The sequence below is a fragment of the Eulemur rufifrons genome, chromosome 17 (assembly GCF_041146395.1).
Source record: "Eulemur rufifrons isolate Redbay chromosome 17, OSU_ERuf_1, whole genome shotgun sequence".
Classification (NCBI taxonomy): Eukaryota; Metazoa; Chordata; class Mammalia; order Primates; family Lemuridae; genus Eulemur; species Eulemur rufifrons.
Window position 1 is genome coordinate 37357602 of NC_090999.1, and position 26843 is coordinate 37384444.

A 26843-nucleotide genomic window follows, 5' to 3' on the forward strand; every position below is an offset into this window, starting at 1 on the left:
TCATTCAATCTGTTGCAGTATCACACACCACGTAACCTCTGGAAAACTCCACTGTACACTCATGAGAGAATGAGAATAAAGAAAGCAAATAAAAACTTAGTATTATTGTGAAAGTAGTTTTGACCTCAGAGGTTCTCTGAAAGGGTTTAGAGACCCTCAGACCACATTTTTAGTACTACTGTTGTAGGCCACAGGATGTGCTCAGATAAATTATTAATAATATTAGCCAAGGATTACAGCAGTGTTGACATATATCACAAGGGGCACTTCTTTATAGAGAGCTCCGTCTTTATAAAGAGGCTTTAACGTGGATGATTAGAAAACTCTCACGTGCTGGAAAATTAAAGACAGGAGGTCTTCTGACAATACATGGCTAATATGGTTTGGATGTTTGTCTCCTCCAAATCTCATGTTGAAATTTGATCCCCAGTGTAGACTGTGGGCCTGGTGGGAGGTGTTTGGGGTATGGGGGTGGATCTCTCATGAATGGCTTGGTGCTCTCCCACAATGAGTGAGTTCTCACTTTATTAGTTCACAGGAGAGCTGGTTGCTTAAAGAGCATGAGCACCCCCTCCTCCCTCTTTTGCTCCCTCTCCCGCCGCGTGACACACCTGCTCCCTCTTCACCTTCCACCTTGATTGGAAGCTCCTTGAAGCAGATGCTGGCCCAATGCTTCTTGTACAATCTGCAGAGTGGGGAGCCAGATAAACCTCTTTTCTTCATTAATTATCCAGCCTTAGGCGCTTCTTTATATTAATAGCAGCACAAAATGTGTTGACCCAGTAGGTTTCCTGGAAGCCAGGTTTGAGGCTCAGGGCAAAGAGTGCAAGTCTTACAATTGGAAACTGAACCAGAAAGAAGTTTTTTATTTTTCAGCAGTATGTGAATGAGAGAAAGAGTAAATGAAAGCACAAACACATGCCCTATATACCTAGCTATTTTCAACCATATGGCAACAGCAAGTACAAAGGACTGGAAAGTAGGTCCCAGGGCCTCACCCTCACTGCGCAAATCTGGCTCACTGGAGCAGCAGTCTCCCCAATTCTGGGAAGGGGGGAAGGTGGTGAATGTGATGAACCCCTCCTTCCCCCAACCTCTACTTAGTTTGCACACTGGGCAACTGAGTGGAGAAGCCATTGGGATTTCTGGCAAAATTTTGAGAAAGAGGGAGCATAGCTGGTGAAACATGCTCCTGGATTCTGAAATCATAGTCTTTCAAAACTTATCAGGAGCTAAATGTTGATTTACATGAAGTTATGCATGAATGATAGACTAATGTCTAAAATATTCCAATGGTATTCGAAATTTAAAATAGTAGTTTATTAACCAGAAGAATGAGTGAGATTTCAGCAGCAACCTGAATGGTGGGGTCACCTTCCCTGGACTCTTCAAATTAGACTCCCCTCCCCACCCCACCCCCCCATGTGCAAGGCTGACCCACGCTCATGAAGCCTATCATTGACTCTTTACTGTAACTGAGGGGAAGAAGTGAACCAGTTATATAAATCATTTCATTTTAGTTAAGCCAATAGAGCTGTTCTTCTATTTTAAGAAAGAGAAAAGTACGGAAGTTCTCCCTGCCACCCCCCATTCAAATTTTACAAAGCAATTAACCTTTGGGTCAAGACAAAGCTCAGAAGACTTTTATCTCTACCATTTAATTTATCACAAATTTATAATCAATTGGAAACAAGAAAGTGAAAATTGAAAGCATTTTTCTCATTTTGCTGGCTTTCTTGAATGTTGTAACAAGGTCTTTATGTGTGGTTTTGAGAGTAAAATTCTAAATTGAGTCTTGTAATGACATAAAGGCTGAAAGCAGAGACTAGAGGAGAGAGGGTCCCTTACTCAGAGACTAGTGAAAAATCAAGACCTGCTGAGACCATTTAGCCTGGCCTTGTTGATGACAATGACTCTAGCAACATGAAGGCAATTCTACACTTGGGAGGCACTGAAGTTTGCAGATGGGCTGATCTCAGAATGTGAGTGAGATTCATGTATGAAAGCAACCAGACAAAGAAGGCTATAGAAAGTAGGGACGTGTGTGAACAGTTTTTTACACTGGGATTTATCAGCACCATTGTTTTCCAGAGGAGTGTCTGGTCAATGACTTTAGCATAGAAACCATGTTATTTTCAGGCCTCAAAGTGTGGTCCTGAAGTCAGTACCTTGTTAGAATCATTTGGGGAATTTGTTAAAGATGTAGATTTTGAACCTCATCGCAGGCCTACTGAATTAGAATCTCTCTGTAAATAGAACCAGGGAATATGGATTTTCAATAAGCTTCCCAGACGATAACTGCCATTCTAAGGAACAGGTCCCAAGTGACCTAAAGTGCCTCTTGTCACATTATGTCTGCTAATGCAGACTGAAGGCAAGATTGGGGATAGATCTAGGCAGACAAAGATACTCTTCTCAGACCTCCTCCTGATTTATGGAGCCAGAAAACAATCTCAGGTTGTCCCAAATATGGCTGCTGGCTGGAAGCCTATTCTTTGGAGTGGCTGGGGACAGAGGTATAAGGTGCCTGAAGAATAGCATCACAGTTTAAGGGCTCCATCATACTCTACCTGACAATAGGTCTACTTGCTTTCCCCACCAACTTATCACCCTTCCCTCTCTTCATGACCACATGCAGTCCTACTTCCAAATGGTTGCTAATTTTGTTTTTGAATCTTTCCTTGCCCTCCTATTTGCTACATTCTTAGATATTGAAGTCTAGAAGCATTTTCTCTCAGTTCCCCTTCAATTCAGTTTTCTATTCTGAATAGTATATGAACCAAAATGGGGAGGTTTTAGTACTGTTTCTATCTCAACCAAAGATTTTTGGCATTTGCCACAGTGATTTTCAAATGTTTCTTAAGTCATGGAGTGATGTCTTCAAAGGAAGGCCTATGCAAAATTCCAACAACTAGTGGGAACTGACCTGTTTTAAGGAGGGTAGGCAGCCCAGAGTTTCATTTGTTTAACTTCTCGAACCTTTACCTGGACAAAGGCAGGGAGGGCTCAGCCTGAAATAAGCACTGCTCTATAGTGTCTTTTAGGATGGGTGTTGGGAAACATATAGACACATCTTTCATGTCTCCATCTATGGAGTCAAACCCTGGAAACATGGCAGATCTTATGGAAAGAGCCCAGGGTGTCTTAAAATTGGGCAATAGGAAAGAAAGTATAGGGGGAGACATAGGCTTAAGATATCTCATGGACTCTACCCTAACCCTAATATAATTTGTGTATTTGTGTGATGAGAATTCGTTAGTAAATAGTGTAAGGAAAAACATTTAATGTCGACACTTTTTCCAGATAGAGAATAATAACAAATCAAGATGAAAGCAACAGTTAAAGCCTACCATATCTGAATAAAAGTTGTATTATTAACAGATATATGAACAATCTGTCATTCTGATTTTGACTTCTTATCTGTCGTCTCCACTAAATTATGAACTTCTATAGGTTATGGACTGTGCATTATTTAACTCAGGAATCTCAGCAACTATCATGATTGGCCCACAGGACATATTAGTACATGTTGAATACATGAATAAGTATAGTTATATCTAACAGTTATGATCATGCTTATTTATTTTATAAATATTTAGTTGTAAAGCTTCTGCACAGCAAAAGAAATAATCAAGAATGAACAGATAATCTGTGGAATGAGAGAAAATATTTGCAAACTATACATCTCATAGGGGACTAATATCCAGAATTTACAAGGAACTCAATTCAACAAAAAAATACCAAATAACCCCATTAAAAAGTGGGCTAAGGACATGAATAAGCACTTTTCAAAAGAAGATAAATGGCCAACAGGTATGTGAAAAAATGTTTAACATCACTAATCATCAGAGAAATGCAAATTAAAATAACGAGATACCCTGTTACACCAATCAGAATAGCTATTATTGAAGACAAAAAATAACAGATGTTGGCAAGGATGTGGAGAAAAGGGAACTCTTATGTACTATTGGTTGAAATGTAAATCAGTACTTCTCAGGAAAACAGTATGGAGATTTCTCAAAGAACTAAAAATAAAGCCACCATAAAATTCAGCAGTCCCACAACTGGGTATCTACCTAAATAAAAAGAAATCATTATATCCCCAAAATACTTGCACTGATATGTTTATTGCAGCACTATTCACAATAGCAACGATATGGAATCAACCTAAGTGTCCATCAATGAAGGATTGGATAAAGCAAATCTGGTATATATACACAAGGAAAACTACTCAGCCATAAAAAGAATAAAAATGTGTCTTTTGCAGCAACATGTTAAATGAAACAACTCAGACACAAAAAGACAAATATCACATGTTCTCACTTACAAGTGAAAGCTAAATAACTTGTCCACATGGAAGCAGAGTATAGAATGATGGATTATAGAGAATTGGAGGGGTCAGCGGAAGAGGGTGGTTGATGAGAGGTAACTTGGTGGATACAATGTGAGTTACTTCAGTGATGGAGGCACTGAAGGCTCTGACCTCACCACCCAGTGTAATACACCAATGTAGAAAAATTGCGTTTATACCCCATGAATATATACAAATAAAAAAGGAAAAATACCACACATATTTGATTATAAAGTTTGATTGTACGCCTAAATTTTATTCACATATTTTTAGTTCTCATAATCATCACCATTCTTCCTTGCTATTATTGCAGTTGTTCAGGTTGAGGGATATTTATTCATACCTTTGAAAAGTTGAAGGAAATATTATACAAGGAAAGAAGATCATCTGGAAGAACTATGCCTCTCAAGAACCAGGATAGCATTCTGGTTAGAACCATGGCCCTTGATGTCAAATTGCAGGGTTCAAATCCTAAAGTAGCTTCATTCTAGAGGTTTCCTAAATTCCCTCAATTCCAATTTCTTCATCTGCAAAAAGAGCGCAATTAAAATACCTACCTCATATTATGAATATGAGGAATAATCAGGGTAAAATATGTACTTCATTTAACATAGAACCTTCTAGAAATATTAGTTCTTATTATTTGTGGCTTGGACCGAGGGAAAAAACTCAACACCCAATCTTAGAAAGTTGTGCTTTGCCATTTTGAAACTTTCACCTATTAATATAAGATTGCTACATCAGAGTGCCCCACCATCACCACCTAGAGGCATACCTCTCTCACTGCCTACCTGAAAAACACTGAAAGTCTGCAAGATGCTGTCCCCCACCCCCAATTGTATACACTTCAGGCTCCACGGAACCTGAGTCTACCCTTGTTCCCAGGTCAGTGGGAAGAAATGCTGAGGCAGTTTAGTAACAATGTATTGGAGGTTAACGATCTTCTTTGCAGAGGAAATAGTCATTCAAGAGAAAGACAGTTGGACTAAAATAAGAATGATAAAGAGTGAGAAAGGGACAGAATGTGAGATAATTTATGCTGTAGAGCAACACTTTTTGTTTCAAGTTCATTGTTGAATTCAATTAAATTTGGGTACCACAGTAAAGTCTTTGTTTGATGTAAAAACACTCCAAGAAGTAACAAAGAAATTTATTGTTTCTGTGTTCAGTATGAGTTGCAGGAACGAGACACTCAAGCTATCATGTGTCCAGAGACACAACACTGAAATACTCATCTGTGTGTAAAGGTGATCAACTCTTCTCCATTTTCCCTGAGAACAAATTAAGAAGGGATATGCTAAAGTAACGGAGTGAAAAGCTTATGGTCAAATGCATAAGGAAGAATGTCTTGTTTTGTCAAACATGGGGAGTTATATGGGGAAGGTCGCAATTCATCCCCAATGGAAACTTTCCAAATGAATGCATCTTAATACAGGTACAATGGTTTAAAGAATGCAGAGTAGTGAATTGATGACTTATTAATATTAAGGCTTCTGCCTCCAAGAAAACCTTTTTTTAAGTTACATCATCTATCATGCAGAATAGATCTCTGAGCTTACAGGAATGGTTTCTACAGAATTGGGTATTTTTAAGCCAAGCAGAAATAAATGTCATCCTGTGAATCAAAATCAGATTAATTGCACCTGGACCTAGAAACCCCCTGAGACTTGTCTGGGACAAGCGCTTGTTAGGACCAGAGTGTGTACATCCTGGGGTTCTCCATGACTTCCTCCTGTAGCCCCTAAGGCTGTGCTCTAGGGCATACCTTACCCTTAGAACAGTTGTCCCCTAGCATTAGCGTTCTTTCCTGAAACAAGTTGCCTCAAACCTGCAAACTTATGACAGCCAAAATAATTACTCTACTTATTATTTTGCCTCCACCCCTACTTGAAGACCAGTCCTTCTTCGATGAAGGGAATATACAAAATCAAAACATACTTACTCACCTGCTAAGTTCCAAATAGATCTTCTACCTAGTCTTCCTGGTATCCCAATTTCCTATAACTGAGTTCCTTTATATTCCATCCCAGCTCTCTAGTAGATGGGTTCAATGTTTGGACTCCATCCACATCCACCAAATTCTTCCTCCAGTCTATTTTCAATTATATTAAGATCATTGTGTCAGACTCCTCTAATGAGGAAAGATCAAACAAAGAGAGCAAAATGTGCCAGACCAGGATGAAAAATGAATCACCCATAAAATGGTGAATCATACCCTTTGAAGTTGTCTCCTTTTCAGTTTCCAGGGGAACATTGTTACAGTGAGAAGACAATGACAGACCACCAAAATGAAAGGAAGAGCATATGAGAATTTCTACCTCCTTATTTGGTGTTATGTCAAAGCCATTCATACATGTTCTTCTCAAGTTCATGCCTTTGTATAATTTCTGAACATTGAATATATCACGTTAAAATTTTGGACAAACTGATAAGATGCATAAGAAAATCAGAAGCATGATTAGGAAAGAAACTTTTTGGTAATATAATAGATCAGGTAATTTTTTTGCCAAACTCATAATTAATGGACAGTAGTAACTATGGAAAGAACTTGGGCATATTGAAAGCATTAACATCCAATTTTTTGAATTCAAAGAATTTTTTTTTTTTATTTTTACTTTCCAGTTTTGAGTGGATTTTAATATTTCTCTTCTAATTCCCCAATCCTGATGTCACAAAAGCATCATATTTGGAAAACCAAAAGATTTAATCACTTTTTAATAGCCTTTCGGATTTTAGGACTCAAGAAGGGAAACAAGACAAATGCTGAACATCCAAACTATATTATTAATCCCATATCTGCTTTTCTTTCTTTTCAATGGTACTTCTGTCTTCCTCTTTCCCTTTTTCTTTCCTGCTCTCTCTCTCCCCGCTCTCTCTCTTTCCCCTCCCCCTCTCTCGCCTCTCAACGACTAATTATTATCCCTGTATATTCTAGTGCTAGAATCATAAAAGATCTGTGATTTCTGTCCCTGATGCCTCCAAGTTCTTTCTGGAATTTCCCGTAAAGGGACTTAACTGAAGAAAAATAGAATTTAATGTAGCTCTTTAAATTATGGTATGCTATAAAGTCCAAAATTAATATATTCCTTTAAGAGATAAAAAAAATTTAAAGAAAACATAGAAAGACAGAAAAAATAGTTGGAGCCACCACTCAAGGTGTAGTCATAATTTATTTTAATGCTGAAGCAGATTTTTTGAAAAATAAGTAGATTTTATTAGTATTTTAAGTACATATGTTCATTGTAGAAAATCTGCAAATACAGAATAGTAGAAAGAAAAAGAAATCACCAGAAATGTTACTACCCAAAGATAACTATTTGGCATATAACTTTCCAATTTCTATATATGTATTCCATATTTTAAAGACAAAATACATGCTATATCACCAACTGTTTTCACTTATATATTATGAATCTTTTCTAAAATATTTAAATATACTTGAAAACCTGGTTATAAATAGCAACATAGGAATAATTTATTTAACCAATTCCTTATTGCTGTCTTTTCTATTATTTTCTGATTATTTTTGCCATTATAAATAGAATTTTCAATGGTTAAATCCTCTTTGTGTAGGTAAGTCCCAGAGAATATAATTTTGGGGTTCCTACAGCTATGTTCCCAAGTGAACATCCTGGTTAGTATGATTTTACACTTCCAATAAGAGGGCATGAAATACTTATTTCATTAACCCTGTACTACTTGTCATGATCATTCTTTTGATTTCCAGTTGTAAATTCATTTTATTTTCCCTTTTATCTCTTGGGTTGTCTTTGTCAAATGTTTGTTTATTACTTGCATTTTTTTCTTACATAAGTTACTGACTTTTCTGTTGTCCTGTGCATTTTTATTTTATTGATCTGTGACACTTTTGCCTCCTACAAATAAGCTCATTTTCCTGAAAATAAGTTTTTCTAATTGTTTGCCTTTAATTTTGTTTATGGCATGTTTGGGGCATACTTATTTTTTTCATTTTTGTAGAGTCACATCTATCAATTATTTCCTTAAAAATAAGTGTTTCCAACAGACAAGCCATACTAATGTTAAAACCATTATGAAATAAAAAAAATATTTCTTTGTTCTTTTGATATTATAACCCACTTTACAACTCATATAGATGTGTTAGGTATAAATATAATGGAAACTTCAGCAAAGACTAAGAACCTATAGAAAAATAACGTCAGAGCAGAGACACAAAGTTCAAAATTGATAATAGCAGTAATAAGATATTATAATATAGTCACCTTGGGCAACAAATGTGTACAAACCTTTAAAAGGAAAAACATGGAACACTCTTGGAAGCTCTCAAAGTAGTTGACATCATTTGTAAATGATCTTTCCTTACTCAGTTATGTGTGTATCCACTGGTTCTAGTCCTCTATTAATTGAGGGTTCCCTCTGAGGTACCTACATGGCTCCTTGGCCTGCTGCTGCTATTTAGCCCCAGCTGCAGTGGGCAGATCTGGGCATGCTCGGTGTCCCACCTCGAGCACCCCACGCTTGCCCCTCTGCACCTGCTAGGGCTTCCTCAACAGCACAGCTCACCAGGTCTATACTTGCAAGCATGGCCTGGAAACACAGTGCTTTGAGTCACCCCCACCCTCCCAACAGCCCCCAATTAATTGAGGACTAGAGCCAGTGGATAAATGCTCCAGCTTTCTGTCTTTCAGGTGGACAAGTCTGGAAAGGTTTCTGTATGCTTTTCAGGGTATGTAGCCGTATTGAGATACCTTTGCTCACCAAAATGAGCGAGATAGGAAACGAGAAAAAAACAATGTAAAGAAATACCATCCAGGACCTCAGTATCCTTTTGTAATGATGTATCATCAAAGTCATGGATAATGTATCTTTATGTTGTCTTTTTCTCCTGTCCTGTCTCGCTCTCCCTATCTTAGTCTCTTAGGGCTGCCAAAACAACAAACACTAAGTGCTTAAATAATAAAAATTTATTTTCTCACAGTTCTGGAGGCTGCAAAGTCCAGGATAAAGGTGCGACAGATTTGGTTTCTGGTGAGGGTTCTCTTCCTGGTTTGCAGATGGCTGCCTTCTTGCTATGTCATCACATGCCAGAGAGAGTGAAAGAGAGAGCTCTGCTGTTCTAGTGTCCTTATGACTTTTTATAAGGACACTAACCCCGTGTGGGGGCCACCTCCTCATGACTTCATCTAAACCTAATTACTTCCCAAAGGCCCCTCCTCCAAATACCATCACACTGGGAATTAGGGCTTCAATATATGAAATTTTTTGGGGGGGATGCAAATTTTCAATCTTTAACACTCCCTGTTACTTCTCTCCTGTTTCTCAGAATCATCTCTCAAATAAACCACTACCCCCAAGTTCCCTTCTCAGCCTCAGCTTTTGAAGGAACTCAAATCAAACAATGTCTTCTTAGAAATATATAAATTATGCTTAGATGATATAAAATCATATTTTATCACAGATCTATTTTATTATTTTAAAGATGTTACTTATCTCTCCTTTCCCCAATGATGTTTCATTGTCAGGAATTCCTAACATTTCCAATCTCTTTATGCACAGGGTCTGTCAAATAATCAATGTTTTTTAAATGTACAAGAGAGGCTCATTACATAAAGGCTATCTACTGAACACATGGGTGGAATGCAAAAGTCCAATCATGCTATGTATTCCTTTTGTAAAGACACATTATATTCCTAGTCCCTTTTTAAAGTGTTCTTGATTTCTTTCCCACCCCCTTTCCAGCCTACAGTGAATAAAGAGGGGGGAAGGGGAGCAGGCTTTCCTGATTTCTTCCTGAAGTCAAGCTCATTCCTGGCTCTTAGAATGAATGAATGTCCGGCTGCTGGCAGTCAATTTGTCTGCCTACCCTGGAACTGTATTGCACGACCTATATCTCTGCCAGGAAGATGAATATCAAGAGTTGCTGCATGCACATCAGAATTTGCAAAGTAGGATAGTTATCCCCTCTGCTTTTTCCCCAAACCCTATGCATTTAAAATGACCTGGAGTGTGGAATGAGGAAGGGAAGATTCAGGCTGGTTATGAAATTACTCAGACTGTATTATTCCTATTTGGATAAACATTTATCTCACAAATGCCAGGAAAGTTGGCAATCACCATTGCAGAGAGCACTCCATTAAAATTTATGAGCCAACATACTGTGAGGAAGTAATTATAAATAACAATTACTTCCATAATGTTCTGTGCTGTTTTTATTTGAGGCTGCCTTGCTTCAGGTAGTATGTAAGATGCAGCTGAAATATCTGACTCTAAAAATACTCTCATAAGCATGGCCAAAGGATACTGAAATGGAAGAACAGAATAGAAAAATAAGATGCCTCTCAGGGCAGTGTTGTGAGACAAGGAACCTTCTCCTGCAGGATGCTAGCCACATTTAACTACATTATACAATGAGGACAGCAATTCTTTTGCTATAAACTAGGGCTCTAATATGATAGTATAATTATACTAACTTTCCAATCATGTGACTGCAGAGGCTTCTAAAAGACAATTTTAGTTGAGTTACATTGTTGGTATTTTGTACTCTTGTTGTCGGAAAAAGGAAAAAAATATTTTCTTCTTCAGATCATTCCTTGGATTGTGATTTATCCCATCAAACCAACCATCCTGGAGTCACATTAGTGAATAACTGCTTTTGCTGCTTTTGATCTCTCCTGCAGGCTGGCTGTCATCACCTGCAATCTACTTCGTATAATAGAATCCGGTGTGCTTTGTCAAATTTTTATCAGAACAAGGTTAATGTGTAAGTGGAAAATGTGTTGACCCTGAAAGAATGGAGGGGTGGTATGTTGCTGGTGCAGGCTGTACTCAGTAGTTAATAGAGTGCAGAGTGCTCTGGCATGTGGTGTTTAAGAAAACAGGCTGTCCTCACTGTGTGCTCCTGTTTAGCTTTTCCAATCCTCCTGCTGTGGCCCACTTAGAATGTGAAAAAGAGAGCACAGAAGACCGCAACAACGGTAGCTCCTTGTAACAATTTCTCTTCACATTGTTCAAAATATTCCAAATAATTTTAACAGCAGAAATAGCATGAAAATGGAGAACTAAATTATAAACAAAGAGCCAGGAGCAATGGTTGGGATAGAAACATTTCTTCCTGATTCCTGATTTTTCTTTCCAACTAGGAAGCCATTTGTGAGTGGAGTGTTCCTGGCCTCTCTCTACTCCTCACTCAACACTACCTGGAGTTACTCATCTGATTAGTGAGTTGGGGGAGAAAACAAACAAAAAAGCAAACAAACCACATACCTTCTTGTAAGAGTTCACTCTCTGGTCCCCTCCACAGGGCTGCAGGTTTCACGAGGACCTGACCCTTCTGTGCCTAGGGAAAGAGTCTGTCTAATTCTGAGTTTTTCACGTCTAAGCCATTGTCTCCAATATCGACTTTATAATTAATTAAAGGTGATCGTTTAACTCCATCTGTTAACTATTTTGTTATTTTTCTCTATTTTTTAAAAACTCAAATAGAGAAGAGAGTTATTATTTATGTTGTTAAAATTTCTGGAATATATCTGACTAATGTTGGCTTGTGGGAAGTGTGGTTGTTAAGGGCATAGGCTTCCTAGATCCATAACCTGGCTCTACCATTTGTGAGCTCTATGTCCTTGGGCACATAACATAACTCCTCCCTGCCTCAGTTGCCCTCTACAAAATGGGGACAGTAACTCATGCCTACTCACAGGGCCATTGTGAGCACTCTGCACCTGGTCTAGCCTAACTTCCTTTTTATGAGCTATTTCTGTTATCATTAAATCACATCACTTGCTTGAAGGGGTGCTTTGGCTATTAACCTAATGTTGATTCTAAACATGGTGAACTGGTTTGAGCTATTACTGAAACATAAAATACCAGACCCAAAAGAGACTTGAGAAATCTTAGCTTAATGGAAGATGAAACTGAGTCACAGAGACCTGAAGTAGTTCACACGAGGTTGCATGTGGTAGTACCAGGGCTGGACATTCCATCTGACCAGCCTCAATGCCCACTGATTTTCTCTCTACCTCAGCTTCCTCTCTCATTACTATGATTTCTGCTAAATGCTCTTCTCACATTCACTCTATTTGCCTCTTTAATGCAGTTAGCAAGTCTAGTCACCAACCACATTGTACTTATCAGGATTCAATACCAGGCCTAAATAAAATTCTAAGCATTAAAATGACAGCAATAATAACAGATATTACTCCCTGAGCTTCTCAGTGTGTTTTTCCTGTTAGAAAAAGCTGAAGTATGACTTACTGAAATAATTGTGTAAGAAAAAGTCTATTAGAAAAATAGTGCTGTTGACCTACTAGTGTCCCTTATATTGCTTTGTTCTTTACAACCAAGAACATTTTAAAATCCAGATATGTATTTCTTGATTGTTCATCTAACCCCAGTGCTTTCTCCATAGGGAGCTCACTCTTTTCTTTGCAACATCCCAGGGAATGCAAACTAAATATAGTATTGAAGTAAAATCCCTGCAAAGCTAATGTACTATTTTATAGAAAGTGAGGCAGGAAACCTTTTCAGTAGCGGTGTAGTAATTAATTGGATGTGGTCACACAAAGGCATGATTTCAGAAACAGGCAATTTACAATAGTGAGTTTAGAAGGTCACATGTGATGGCTTGAAGGGTAGAAAATCATTACTTTCAATCACGCATCAACCTGGAAGCCAAATCAGACACTTTAATGTATGTTTTCAGCCGAGTGCAATTTGCCTAAATTTCCAAAAGGAAAATGTGGTACATTTGCCAATAGTCTGCCTGTATAGCTAATTACCAATTACATATCATCAAGAATCTGATACCTGTCATGTTGTAACAGATTTCCCAAGTATGGAGCATGTGGTTGAGCACACTAGCAGATACTTAGAGTTATAACAGCTAAAAGAGCATCATCCTTTTAAAATCCCCAGTCTTACTTCAATATGGAATAATCCTTTTTCAGTGAATTTTGGATAAATGACACAAATATGGTTGGCCAGTTTATTTTTATGCATGTTCAGCTATTCTGCTTGTGGTGACACCTGTGGCTACTTTTTGGACCCAAGTAAAGAGTAGCTTTTCTTCACCCCTTTCTATATATCTTTAGGAATTATTCTTCTATTTAATTATTTACAGAAGTTGGAAGCCAAGTTAAGTTGGCCACAGTGTTACCAAGTCATAAAGCTAACTAAATGCAGATTACAAAATATTACTTAAGATAATTATCACCAATTTTCATCTATATCTAAGTGTGTTTAAATTGTCAGAACAATACTTTTTTACTTTTCATAAATTACTAGCCTCCTATGACATAATGTATGTGAAATAATAGAACAAAAGATCCTATTAATTATTTTATGACAAATTGAGTCAGACGTTGCCTAAGAGTATGAGTCATATGAATTGGATTTAAATCCTAATGCTGCTACTTATTAGCTGGGTGATTGTAAGGGAATTACCTAACTTCTCTGAGCTTCAGTTGTCCCTTATGGGTATAGTGATATTGAATTTACAGGGTACTGTGAGGATTTAGTGGTATGATGGGTGTAAGATAGCTAGCCCAGTGCCCGCCTGGTAGGTGGAAGATACTAGTAAGTCAAAATTATGACATCTGAGGACATCAGGGCAGGGAGAAAAAGTCAATCACTTTTAAGGAGACAGTCCCATTTTAGACTGTGATGTTTGAGTGTCTGTGGAATGGAGTTGTATAGTGAGTCTCATGAGGTCAAGATCAGAGTTTAAGATTTTGGATGAAGAGGTGGAGTGTTTTAAAAAACGATTTTGGAGATATAAATAGGTCAAATCAGGAATTGAGAAGAAATGTTTCCATTCTAATAGTTTCTCCTTGTTGTTCATTTATAATTTAGCTCCTCATTTTCATGCTATTTCTGGTGTTAATGTTTAGAGTATTTTGACCAATATGAAAAGCAATCACTACAATGCATAGGCTAGCAGAGCTACTCTTATTGCAGGCTTCTGTGCTCTCTGTCTTTTTCATGTTCCTAAGTGGGCCAGAGCAGGAGAATTGGAAAAGCTAAACAGAAGCACACGGTGACGACAGCCTGTTCCTTCAAAACCGCATTTACACAGCACAAATGAAGTGCTGATTTGGCTATTTGTTGGTTAATAACCAAACTTAGTAGTTTGAGAATCAAGTAACATTAATGAGAAAGTGATTTATGATCAAAAGCGGCTGTCATTTGGGAAACTTAATTTCCCAGAGAGTGTCCTAGGTAGGGGGAGACATTAGGAAAAGAAAGGAGACATGATTCAGATGAAACCTCTTGAATATGGCTACAAGGCAGTCAGTAGACATATTAGGATCATGCAGGCTTGAGTGAAATTGAACAGGTTTCTCTGTGTAAAGTTTATTAGGCTGCAGTGCATCAGCAAGTGCCACGGGCTAGTTATTAACACCATGAATACAAATTGAGAGATCATTGGATTCTAATTTCCCTTTGTAGCTCTCCTAAATGAATGTGTAGTGCATGTATTTCCATGACCAATCATGTGTCTCGCTTCTAATAGAAAAAAATATGCTTCAGATTTACAGGGATGCATCAAATGTAAGGAAGGGGAAATGTGGTACTAATTACTCTTTGAGTGGGATAACCATTGGAAGTCTTAGGGTTTCTTTAAAGGTGATGAAAAAATAAGGGCACAGCATTCTTTCATTCACCCTCCTCCCATGTAGCCGCCCTCCCATCCATCCATCTGGTCTATAAATGTGTTATGAACAGCCACTATTTGCCAGGCACTGTGTCCAAAGAAGGAAAAGATAAAGATGTATCTTTTTAAATCAGACAAGAATGAAAATATAAGACAGGGTCACTAGTGCAATTTGTGAAAGACTGGAAGAAACCAAGCAGTGTTTTCATAGGAACACCTTTAAGGTTGAGTACAGGAATGTTTTCTGAAGGAACTGGCAGCTTCTCTGAGCCCTGAGGTCAAAAAGGAATTAATTGAAGGTGAAGGGATGGGGTTGGGGATCAGGGCTTTCCAGGCAGAGGGAGCAGAATGAGGTTGAGGTGGGCCTGGGGCTCCAAGTAGCAGATACTGTGAGCATGACTGATCAGGCAAGACCTAAAGGTGAACAACCAAGGCTTTTCTCCACTCCAAGAGAGGAGAGTGGTTTCAGAAACAAACTTCATGCACCTTCGCTTTTGCCTATTGTGATCTGGGGGGGAGCCACAGCGGGTCTCTGCAGCCTGAGGGACATTCTACCAGCACAGAATCTCATTAATGACCTTTTGTTATAGATTTCACAAGAAGGGTGAAGCCTAATGACTTTTCCCCCTTGGGGGTATGTTTGATGACTATTTAGGCTTTTTTTTTCTTTGAGTGCCAGGAAGCTTATCTATCTATGCCAGGAGCACTACCTGTCCCCACCCTAGGGCTGGGTCAGGGCCCCTCTCTGTTCTGGTAGCACCTTCTCTTGCTGTACCCAGCAGAATGTGTCAGAACTGATACACTGTAAAAACAGCCTCTGTCTCAATTTCTTAAGGGGCATAAAACAATGTATTCATTCAATACTTTGGGACCCTTAACACCTGGCACAGTGCCTGATACATATTAGCACTTGATAAAAGTTCATTGAAACAATTAATCTACAGATACATGAGTTAGCTCTTCTGGTGAATTTTAAGAAAACCTGTTATACGTGAGGTTTCCTAGGGGGGAAAAATCCCATTAACAGGGCAAGCTTCACACCAGTAACCCATCAAGCAAAGCACAATGTTCTCTCATGGGCACGTGGCAGCCTTCCAGGCTCACTGTGGCGTTACAGCAAGAAGGAAGAGCAAACCTTTTCCTGGTGTGCACCACGCTCACATGGGCAGGGAGTGCTGTGAGTGCAGTGCAAATAGAAGGCATCAAAAGCAATTTTGCCTGCTTTCCAGTTTTGCCTCCCGCCTCCTGTGGTCACCCGCCTCATCAGTTGTGGGGGCAGGGAAGCTGGGCCCCATGCCTCACTAGCCTGGGTTTCAGTGTGTTCATCAAATAGCGAGACCAGTGATCAGTCATGGTCGACACATTCAATTAGGAGCCGTGCAAATAATTCTCCTCAAGCTGCCCCCTGGGGCCCTCTGCTGTATCATTTTAAAGTGTGTAGAATCAGCTAAGGAGAACAGTGATCACACTCTATATTGCTCATTCTGTATTGCGGGCTGTGATTATTGGCTCCAGGTCCACCCAGAAAGTATCCAGATATAAAGGGACAGTGTGTTGCTTGGTCCAACATTCCTCTTTAGAAACAGGACTTCAAACCAAATGTAGATCCCCTATTTTGAACAGCTATTAGATAAGGCACTTAAGCCGATTAAAAGCAAAGTTAACCCTCAGGACGATAATAACCACCACCACCCCACCCCCAACACCAGCTTTTTAGCTAATAAGATACTTCAGCTATTTTTTGATGAATAGAATAATAGTTTCCTCATCCCAAAACTTTGAGTTCTATACTTTGGCTTGACAATTCATGCCTTCAGGCAACCTCACAAGAATATCTGCGAGCAGATGGCATTGTGTTGAGTCCAGGATAAATAAGTACCATAGGATTTTTTTTTTAATGACACACTGAAGTTAAAGATAATCCCAGCCCTCAGATTTAATCATGTACACAGCCTCACGTGTACCTGAATTGACCAAATAGCCTCCAGATTGAAGGTTGCCATATTCCTTTGAGAGTGAATGCAATATAGCACTCTGACAGTGCTTCATATTCTCGTTACAAAAGCTATTTGAGGTTAAATCAATGTGGTTATCTGTGTTTTGAAGATGAAAAACAACTGAGAGTCAAAAAAATAAATGACATAGTAGAGGGAATATAGTACCATTATTGGGTTATGAAAACCAGAGTTTTCATCTAACTTTTGATATGAAATAGTTCCATGGGTATGAGCTGATCACTGTACTTCCCTGGGCCACAGTTCCCTCACTGGAAAATGAGAGCTAAAACTTAAAAAGTCACCAAAATCCTTCTAAGAAATAAAAGTCCAGAAAGTCCACTGGTTTGTGGAGATTTCTGCATCATAGAGTTAATTAGCAGAAGACGCCACGTTGGTCTCCGTAATTGCCTTTTAATTTAATTTTTCTCAGCACGTTGCTTTTTTAGTAGCGATGACTTTATCCATCCATCCATCCATCCATCCATTCATTCAACACTTATTGGATGAGTCCTGTGGATTATGTGCTGTGGGTACAAAGATGAATAAGACTGTCCCCTCAGTGTTTCCCCATAGTGAGATCATAATCTAATATGTGATTGTATGGGTTTTAGATTTGTGAAATGAGCTTCTCAAAATAATGAAAACCTCTCGTAATTTTCTATAACCTAAAGGGAAATCATGCTCCAAAATGTAAAAGTAGCAAATAAAAATAAGCAAAATCTTCTCCTATTTCTTGAAAAGATTTTACCACAAGATCCAGAAACTTGTTTCTGTAAATGATAACCTAAAAGTCTTTGTAGAATGTTCGACAGCCTCTCAGGGAGACAAGGAAACCTAGAATATGCTCATAGTCACCAGTGTAAAATAGATGCATTAAAATGCTAATGTATTTTTATGCCATATTTTTATCAGAGTAAGCTAACTGCTATAAAAATCTCTAAATCTAAGTAGGTTAATGCAATAAATTTTAATTTCTCAGTCATGTAAAGTCAAATTCTGATTTTCCTGGTGGGTGGTTCTCCTGAGAAGCCTTTTTGCAAGTAGTGCTTGTACTTGTATCTTATGGCTTCCTCATCCTGTAGCCTCAAGATTCCCTGTCATTGTTGGGAAAACAATCTCACACTCAATGGTTAATCAATTAGACTGTAAACCAAACATTGCTTTCCTTCTGATTCCTTTGGCAACAACTAATCTTGCTGAAAAGGGAGACTCGAAATGTCCTGGCTAGACCAGCACTTCCTGGCATACATTTTAGTTGTTCAACCATGGTAAATAGTTGGTGTCTCAAGTTCCCCAAGTGCCTTACCACCAGCTGGACCACTGGGAGCTCCTGAACCTACCTACAGTCCAGTCACTAAATACCTAAAAGGAGGTGAGCATAGGACATTCTTTCAAAGTACTGCCTACAATCCCTTCTGATTGGCTGGTGCCCATTTTTTACTGGTTGTTAGATATTTTGCATATCTCATCTGCATCCTAGTGTCTTTGCAAGGTCCGTTTTCCAAACTCACTGGTTCTAACTTGGCTTGTCATTGTCACTGACCTCTAATTTCACATCTCGTTCTCCCTATGATAGCTTCTTTGGATTTGATCACTGGTATCTTCCTGGAATTGTCCATCTTCTCTTTCCACGATATAGATCTACTTCTCTCAGACCCTCACTCGGCAGCCATAGTCCATCCCCACCTTACTGCCTGACTATTCCGCTTGAGCCTCTTCACCACCTGCGAGGAGCCCCACATCCCCTCCAAGGCACACAGAGTCTTCATAATCTCCCTTGGCTTTCTGGGTCCCTTACTGTCATGCCTCACCAAGCCCAACAGGCTCCTGGCCTGTCCTCCCTATCAGCTCTCTCTCAGCCTCCCTCCAACAAAGAGATATTTCCATCCCCACCTTATGAAAATCTGTCTGGCCATTATTAGGTTTCCTGGGAACTCTGCACTCTATTAGCCAAAGTAATGAACACATCTCTGCTAATGTTTTAATGGTCTGCCCATCCCACACAGCACATTTGCCTGACAACTGGAGACTGCTGAAGATAAAGCCTTAGCTCAAAATGCAGCTCTCTGTTTTTCTTTCAGACACAATAGCAACATCAAACTGTACTCTCCCTCCCCTGTCATGACAGGCTGTGATTTATTCTTTTTTTCCTGAACTTCTGCCTTTCTGCCTTTCTGTTTATAATTTACAATTTGCATGTAAGGAATTTTCAGCATCTGACCATTACAAAATGAAAAAAAATTGCATAATGTTGTTCTTGGACCTGTAATTGCATGGGTTTACAATTTCAACTCATGCAGCCAGGGACATTTTAAATGAACAAACATTAAAAACTGGCTTTGTACCAGTTCACATTTTGTTATCGTGACATGGGGGTTGCTAACTCTGGTCTCCATTCAAATTTCAGCTGCAAAATATATCTTGTGCTGCTGATTTAGTAATATCATGTCAGAAAGCAGAGATCGGAATCTAGGAAGACAGAGAGGAAATGAGGGAAATAAGGTGAGAGAGCAAGAGGGAGGGAATGGAGAAAGTTCTTTATTTACCGAACTTCTGGTTTAGCTGGAGAACAGAGTAGTAGTCGAGAAAGATTAAGAGAACTATATGTAAAATTCTGGTTTTTGAATGAAAAATGAGGAATAATGAAGGATGAATATACCAAGTAATACGGTAACTCTAGCTGGGTAAGGAGAAACACCGAGAGTTTCTGATACATGTGATAATCGGCATATGTGGGCTAAACATTATCAACTGGGCATAATGGAGTCCTTTCATATCTCAGTTTATCAGCTTTCATAATTATAATTCTAAATTATGACTAGGGAGTTACTGCTGGAAAAATAAATATGGTCACATTTGCTAAGCTTCTATTTATTCTTATCTCTGAATGTAGCTGTGTTTCTGCAGATGGTTCTAGTACAGGCATTAACATCCATGATTCCCCTAGGAATTACTGAGAATTGGCTAGAAAATCCCCAAGACACATTTGGAAAATAACTTCCATAATGTTCTTGTATATTCTAGTATGAAAAAGACTAATCTCAAAGGCAAAGAAAAAGAGAAAACTCAGAACTGAAATATAGAACATCTTTGAATGGTTTTATTAAGCAGGATCACTCATGATCTGGAGAAATCACTTTCTCTGAGCCTAGATTAAAGTGGGCATTTGGTTCCATGGTTGCTTACATCAACATCTGGAGTCTGTAATATGTTACTCATGTGGGGATGTTGAATTTGGGCATATTCAGACCCTATTTGAAATCAGGGTGTTTCCATTTACCATGTAACCTGCAACATTAGCAGCAACCCCAGTAATTTCATATAAACTATGTCACATCACAAAGTTGTGAGGTGGAAATGATCACCACTAGCTGTGGCCACAGTACCATTAACTGCTTGCTTAATTGTGACTGGCATTGACTATATTTTTCTAACTTCTTATCTCTCTTGCATGTTTTCTGTCGCCATTAAATAAGTCAATGTATGAGGCTCTTAGTGATTCTTTGGATCAGTTGTCTTCAAAATGACAAGGATGGTGGAGGTGATGAAAATTGTAGAAGGTGGTGTTCACTCCAGAGGGTGCACAAGATGATACTTTAGCACTAAATATTAGAAAATCTATTTATACTTTTAAAATCTATTTTATTTATGTTTGCATATATTTCCAATATTAGTATAGTAGTATATATATAATTTACTATATATGGGTATATGTGCAATCCAAAGAAAACTAAGGATTGTGAAGACTTGATTTCTTTTCTTTTTTTTATATTTTCAAAATATTACGGGGCACAAATAGTTTTGGTGCTTTGTTACATGAATCACTCTTATAATGCTTGAGTCATGGTTATAAGAGTACCCCTGACCAGATATTGTTCATTGTTCCAGTTAGGTAGGTTTTTGTCTGTCCCCTTTTTCCCCCTAGTCCCCAGGTTGATTTCCATTGAGTTTTACTTCTCTCCATGTCCATGTGTGCTCATCAGTTAGTTCCAATTCAGTAGTGAGTACATGTGGTATTTGTTTTCCATTCTTTTTATGCTTCACTTAGGATAATGGTCTCCAGTTCCATCCAGATGGCTGCAGAAGGCGTTAATTCATCCTTTTATATGGCTGAGTAGTACTCCATAGTATACATATATCACATTTTGTTAATCCACTCATGACTTGATGGGCACTTAGGTTGATTCCACATCTTTGCAGTTGTGAATCGTGCTGCAATAAACATTTCTGTGCAGGTGTCATTTTGATAAAATGTCTTCTTTTCCTTTGGGTATATACCCAGAAGTGGGATTGATGGATCAAATGGTAGGTCGACTTTTAGTTCTTTGAGGAATCTCCATACTGTTTTCCATAGAGGCTGGATTTCTTCACTCTGCTTCCTTTGGTCTCTCCCTCTGTGCCAGTACCTTGGCTTTAAATACTCCAGCTTTAAAATATGTGTCAATATTTGGAAGGATACTTTCTCTCTCCATATATTTGTTGTTAGAAATTTTCCTCCATTACACTTCCATATAAAATTTGGGAACATTATGATAACTTCCCAATAAAAATCTATTGGGGCTTTATCTTTATCACATTGAATTTACAAAGCAATTTAGGCAAAAAAATTGACATTTTTAAAATATTGTGATGAGGTGTTGGTAAGACATTTAGTTGGTGATGACTGACCATTAAAGCACATGAGAGAGTAGGAATTGGTGACAAAGATTTGGACATCATTGGCCTTTAGATGGTAGTTAAAGCTATAGAAAGATAAATTTTATACCAATCAAGAAGTTTTCATAGAGTTTTATACATACTAAGTCCCAGAATCTTCCATTCATATAAAATCTACTCTGGGTTCCTATTATTCATATCATAACAGCAGCCTAAAGAATAGACAAAGTTTTAGATTAAATAAACCCAGAAATAAAACCCCAAACTATAAAAATTTATAATTTATATTTTCTCACTTCATAGCTAACTTAATGTTTTCTGCATTTGCTTCTCTCTCACCATCATCTTTCTGGCTTAATTTCTTCCAGTGGCTCCTTTTGTTAGATGAACTGGCTTGGTCTAAGCGTTTGATTTTTAAGGCTTAGAGCAATTTGAGGGTTTCCATAGCATTCTTAGATCCACTGGGCTATAATATGTAGGTAATGAAATATTGCTTGGAGAGTGCAATTTACCCTAAGGAAATCATTTTTAAAGGCAGATAATAAAAGGGCTTTTCATGGTAAAGGATTTATGGGTTCTTTCTAGAGAGCTCAGCAAGTCGAAATATGTTTTAAACTGAGAAATAAGAAAAATTTCCGGTTTTATTTTACCCTATAAGATTAAAACTCGACTTTTCAAATGGGCTATATGGCAGTAGGTATCTGCTAATGCCATTTACAGTTATAATTTAAATGTTTTAAATCACAGGAATAATTTCCACTGCAGAGGGAACATAAATAATTATGCAATTAGTTTTCCAAATTTTCAATAAAATCTTCAAACTTAGATAAGAAAATATTTCAGGAAATCTCCATTGTGATGAAAAACCATTAAAAAGCAAACTGCATAAAGCAAGAGCATTTAAGTCCCTTCGTGTCATATTCTCTCTCTGTCTTTAATGTATCCCAAAATTGCATTTGAAAATTTTTGAATACATGACTGTCATTTCAAAAATGCTTAAACATGTTTCATACAAATGATTCAGAAGCATTTGTTCATTTACTTTTCAATCAACATTTCTTGAGTGCCTATTGTGTCCCAGGCACTGTCCAAGGTGGTGGGGATATAATGTAAAAATGCCTCAGTGAGCTTATACTTTTGTGGTATAACAAATAATAATAGGTAATCGAATTTAGAAATATACACATATAATTTTATGTAGTAGTAAGAAATTACATATATACACACACTCTGTGTGTGTATATATATAATTTCATTTATGATGGGTATTATACATAAATAAATCAAGATAAAGGGGACAAAGAAAGACCTACAGGTCTGCAGGATCAAGGTTCCTTTCTAAATCCACAACTCTCCTCTCATGCTTCCAAAGCTATGTAGAGCAATAGGATGAACAAATAAAACCATCTACAGCTCAAGCTGACATAATTAGGATACAGAGATACAAAACCTCTGGGAATACTACAGTCAAATTTTCCTCCTGTGTTACCGACTAAAGATGAGCTTCATCTAGTCAAGAGATGAGTCGGGCTGGGGGGCGGGGGGCGGGGGGCCCGTGGTTGGCAAAAGGATTGGCAGTGACTATTGAAATACATCACAAACAAAGGTGGGGCAAGGGGGAAGAATTGCATGTAAAAGTTATGTGTTTTTATAAAATGGAAATAAACTTTAAGAAACGGAGAGGGGCCAAGGAAAGGTAAAACTAGAATAAGCTCTTTGATTACCACATAGGTAGTAGTTGGGAGGCAGAGGATATAGTTCAAGGCTGACAAACTAAATCATAGAATGTTAAGGGCATTGTGAAAGGTAGAGAATAAAACTAATGACTGCAACAAAAATGCAAACCCTCCTAATTATCAACATTTGTTTTAAAAAAAAAAAAAAGCAAAGAACCAGATTATTTGGAGAATGAAGCATAATAAATAAAATGCCACAGTAAATATAACCCAAAATATTATGACAGATCTGAGATCAAACACATTCATCATATCAATACTATATAGTCACATCACTTGTTAAAAAGATTTCCGGAATAGCTGCCAAAGTAAAACCTAACTGTTACGTGGTCTATAAGAGAAACACCAAAAAGAGGGATTTAGAAAGGCTAAAACAAAGAGATCAGCAGAGATATGTAAAGCAGACGCAGAAAAAAGGAAACCAGAGGTTTTGATCTGGTTCTCATACAAAGTAGAATTCAAGCTCAAATCAACAGAATGAGATAAAGAAAACATTTTATAATGCTAAACACCTCTATTGTGCAGCATGGTGGCTATAGCTAACAATAAGTTATTGTATATTCAAAAATTGCCGAGGGAATAGATCATAAGGGTTCTCACCAGAAAGAAATGGTAAGTATCTGAAGTGATGGATATGTTAATTATCTTGAATTAATCACTCTACAATGTATGCATATAGCAAAACACCACATTGTACCCCATAAATTTATAAAGTTTTTATTTGACAACTAAAAATAAAAACATTTTTAAAATTTAAAAAATGACGCTAAAGACCACAATTCACAATACAGTTTTATTAGTTTTTAGTATCTCTGCTTCAAATAACACAACTGCCTTTATAAAGTAGAAATGGGCAGAAACATATTAGTCATACTGTAAGATAGGAATGAACAAAAATTAAACAAGTATATGAGTGATAAAACGACACAAAGGTGGGGAAAAGGGCCAGTGTGACTGTGGGAGTTCCTTTAGAAAGTGTGGTTAGGGAAGGACTTTCTGAAGGGGGTGGCATTTAAGAGAGAAGATGTGTGCACCTTGTGAAGATTAGAACATTCAGACTTAGAGAACAGCAAGTTCAATAGCTCTAAGGTGAGAAAAAGCCTTGAGTTCCCACAGATCAGCAAGAAGGTCACTAGCATTCAAGCAAAGTTAGAACGGGGAAGAATATTAGATGATGAGGTGGGAGAGGTAGGTGGGGACCACACCACATTGGGTTTCATATATAGGCTGTGGAGAGGAGTTCAGATTTTATTCTAAGGGTAAAAGAAAGCTTCTGGAGGATTTCAAGGCAAAGAGTGAGTGACACAATTGCACTTCCAGAATGTAGTTTCACACAAGATAAAGACTTTTAATCCTGCTTTTTCCCTCATTTGATCCCCCCCAATAAATTGTCATTTGTTCATGCCATGATTTTCTTTAACTGCTAGTTTTATTTTTACTATAAATTATGGGAAGTATTCAATGTAATGAAGCTAATTTGTGAAAAGACCTGTGAAAAATATTTTTTTAAAAATGCAAGGAAGAAACCACTAGAATGAAAATTAGCTAGCTTTTTATCTCAGAGTGACAGCTCCAGAATTAGTGATAGAGGGAAACACTGAATATCATTGCACACTTAAAAATAAAGACAAAGGAAAAGAAAATTTGGGAAGAATAAAACTTTTGTAAGTAGCTGTTATGTTGTATTATATTAGACAATTTACCTACATCAGCTCATTTAATCCTCCCAAGAAAATTCTGTGAAATACAATTATCCTTATCTTATAGTAGGACAAACTAAAACCTAAAGAGGCTGAGTAACTTTCATAAGGTCCACCTCACAAGTAAGTGAGAAATTTGGGATTTCAACCCAGACCGGCTTCTGTATTCACCAAGGTGAGTATGGGAGGAAAGAAGAATTGTGGTTTAGGAATGAGAAAGGAGAACTTTACTTTTAAAACATAAGTAGAATGTTATTTGGCAGCCTACTCAAAATTATGCCATGGTTAATGCAAAGAGTAAAATGTTCCTTATTGTTTGTTCCAGTTATCTCTTGCAGCCAAGCAAACCATACGAAAACTTATTGGCTTAAAACCACCACAATTTCTTTAGCCTGCTATTCTGTGGGTCAGCAATTTGGCCTAGGCTCAGCTGATGGCTCTTCTGGTCTTGATCAGACTCTCTGGTTGTGATGCATTGGTGATCAGCAGCAGGGTGACTCTACTTCTAAGAGTTTGGACTGTGCAATGGGACAATGAGGCTATTGAACCATGTCTATTTCCTCATCCAGGAGACTACTCTGGGTTTGTTTATATGAAGGCTTTCCTAAATTTTGAGAGAGTTGGGGAGCATGTAAGCCTTACTGAGACCTGGACTCAGAACTGACAGACAATATCAGTCAGATCTATTGGCCAACACAAGCCCAGCCCAAATTCAAAGTAGAGAAATAGCTGTCACTTCTTGATGGGAGAAGCTGCAAAGTCACATCATAAAAAGGGCATGCAGAAAGGTGGATTTGAAAAATTGTGGCTATTTTTGCAATCTACCATACAAGGTAAAAAAGCCTTTTCTAATCACATAGTAAGTTAATCATATAGTAAATTAATTCTCAATATTGCTATTTGAGATATACACATATGAGCATGTATGTGTAGATATATGCATAAGTATGTATATATACACATGTACAAATTATATTTCCAGATAATGTATTTTTATTTAAATTAATAAATACACAGAATTGAAATTATATCTCTCCTGCTGGAAGAGGTAGTACCTTCTCTACATATATTTTCTTTGGTCCCTTTTGAAATTGATGCCTGTTACATAGCAAACTCTCAACAAATATTGGGCAACTAATCCTTTGTAGACTTTATATAATCTTTTTCTTCCTTTAGCCTCAGAGAGAAAGAAGCATTTTTTTATTCTTATAACACTCATTTGCCAATGAAAGGAATAGAAATGATTGTTTTTCTAGATAACAGACACTGTACCACTCCAGAGCCTAGGGTAGGCAGGAATATTCAGTTATACACTAATATTCATACCAGGGGAACAATCAATCTTCTACTTTCCTCCAGCAGAATCAAGCTTCATTTCCCCAGCTGGTTTTCTCATAGAAAATAAAATAAGTCTTAAAACTTGCCAATATTAAACTTTTTTAAAGAATTAATAAAATTAATTCTTTCTCAAGCAGCTGAAAAAATGGTTCTAATCCACTGACCATTGATCTCATAATGATCACCTTTTCCCTTAAGTTCTCAAACAGTAATTACCTTGAGATGCAAAAAACAAAAGGCAAACAAACAAAAAATTTAATACTCTGTCTCTATACAAGGTGGATAAATGTGAAACTTATTAGATGGTTGCCTAAACCCATGATATTTTAGCAGTCCATTATGGAAATTCTAATTATTATGTTTTACTTGGGATTTGGTTTTCTGTGTGGAGGAGTGAAGCCAGCTTGTTTCTCTGCCACCATTTTGGAACCAGATATC

General features: G+C 37.7%; 1 protein-coding gene across 1 annotated transcript in view; it reads left to right on the top strand.

The window, feature by feature from the left end:
- Positions 1-26843, top strand: part of RAB3C (RAB3C, member RAS oncogene family) — a 208733-nt gene that overhangs the window by 14929 nt on the left and 166961 nt on the right. The window lies entirely within an intron of this gene.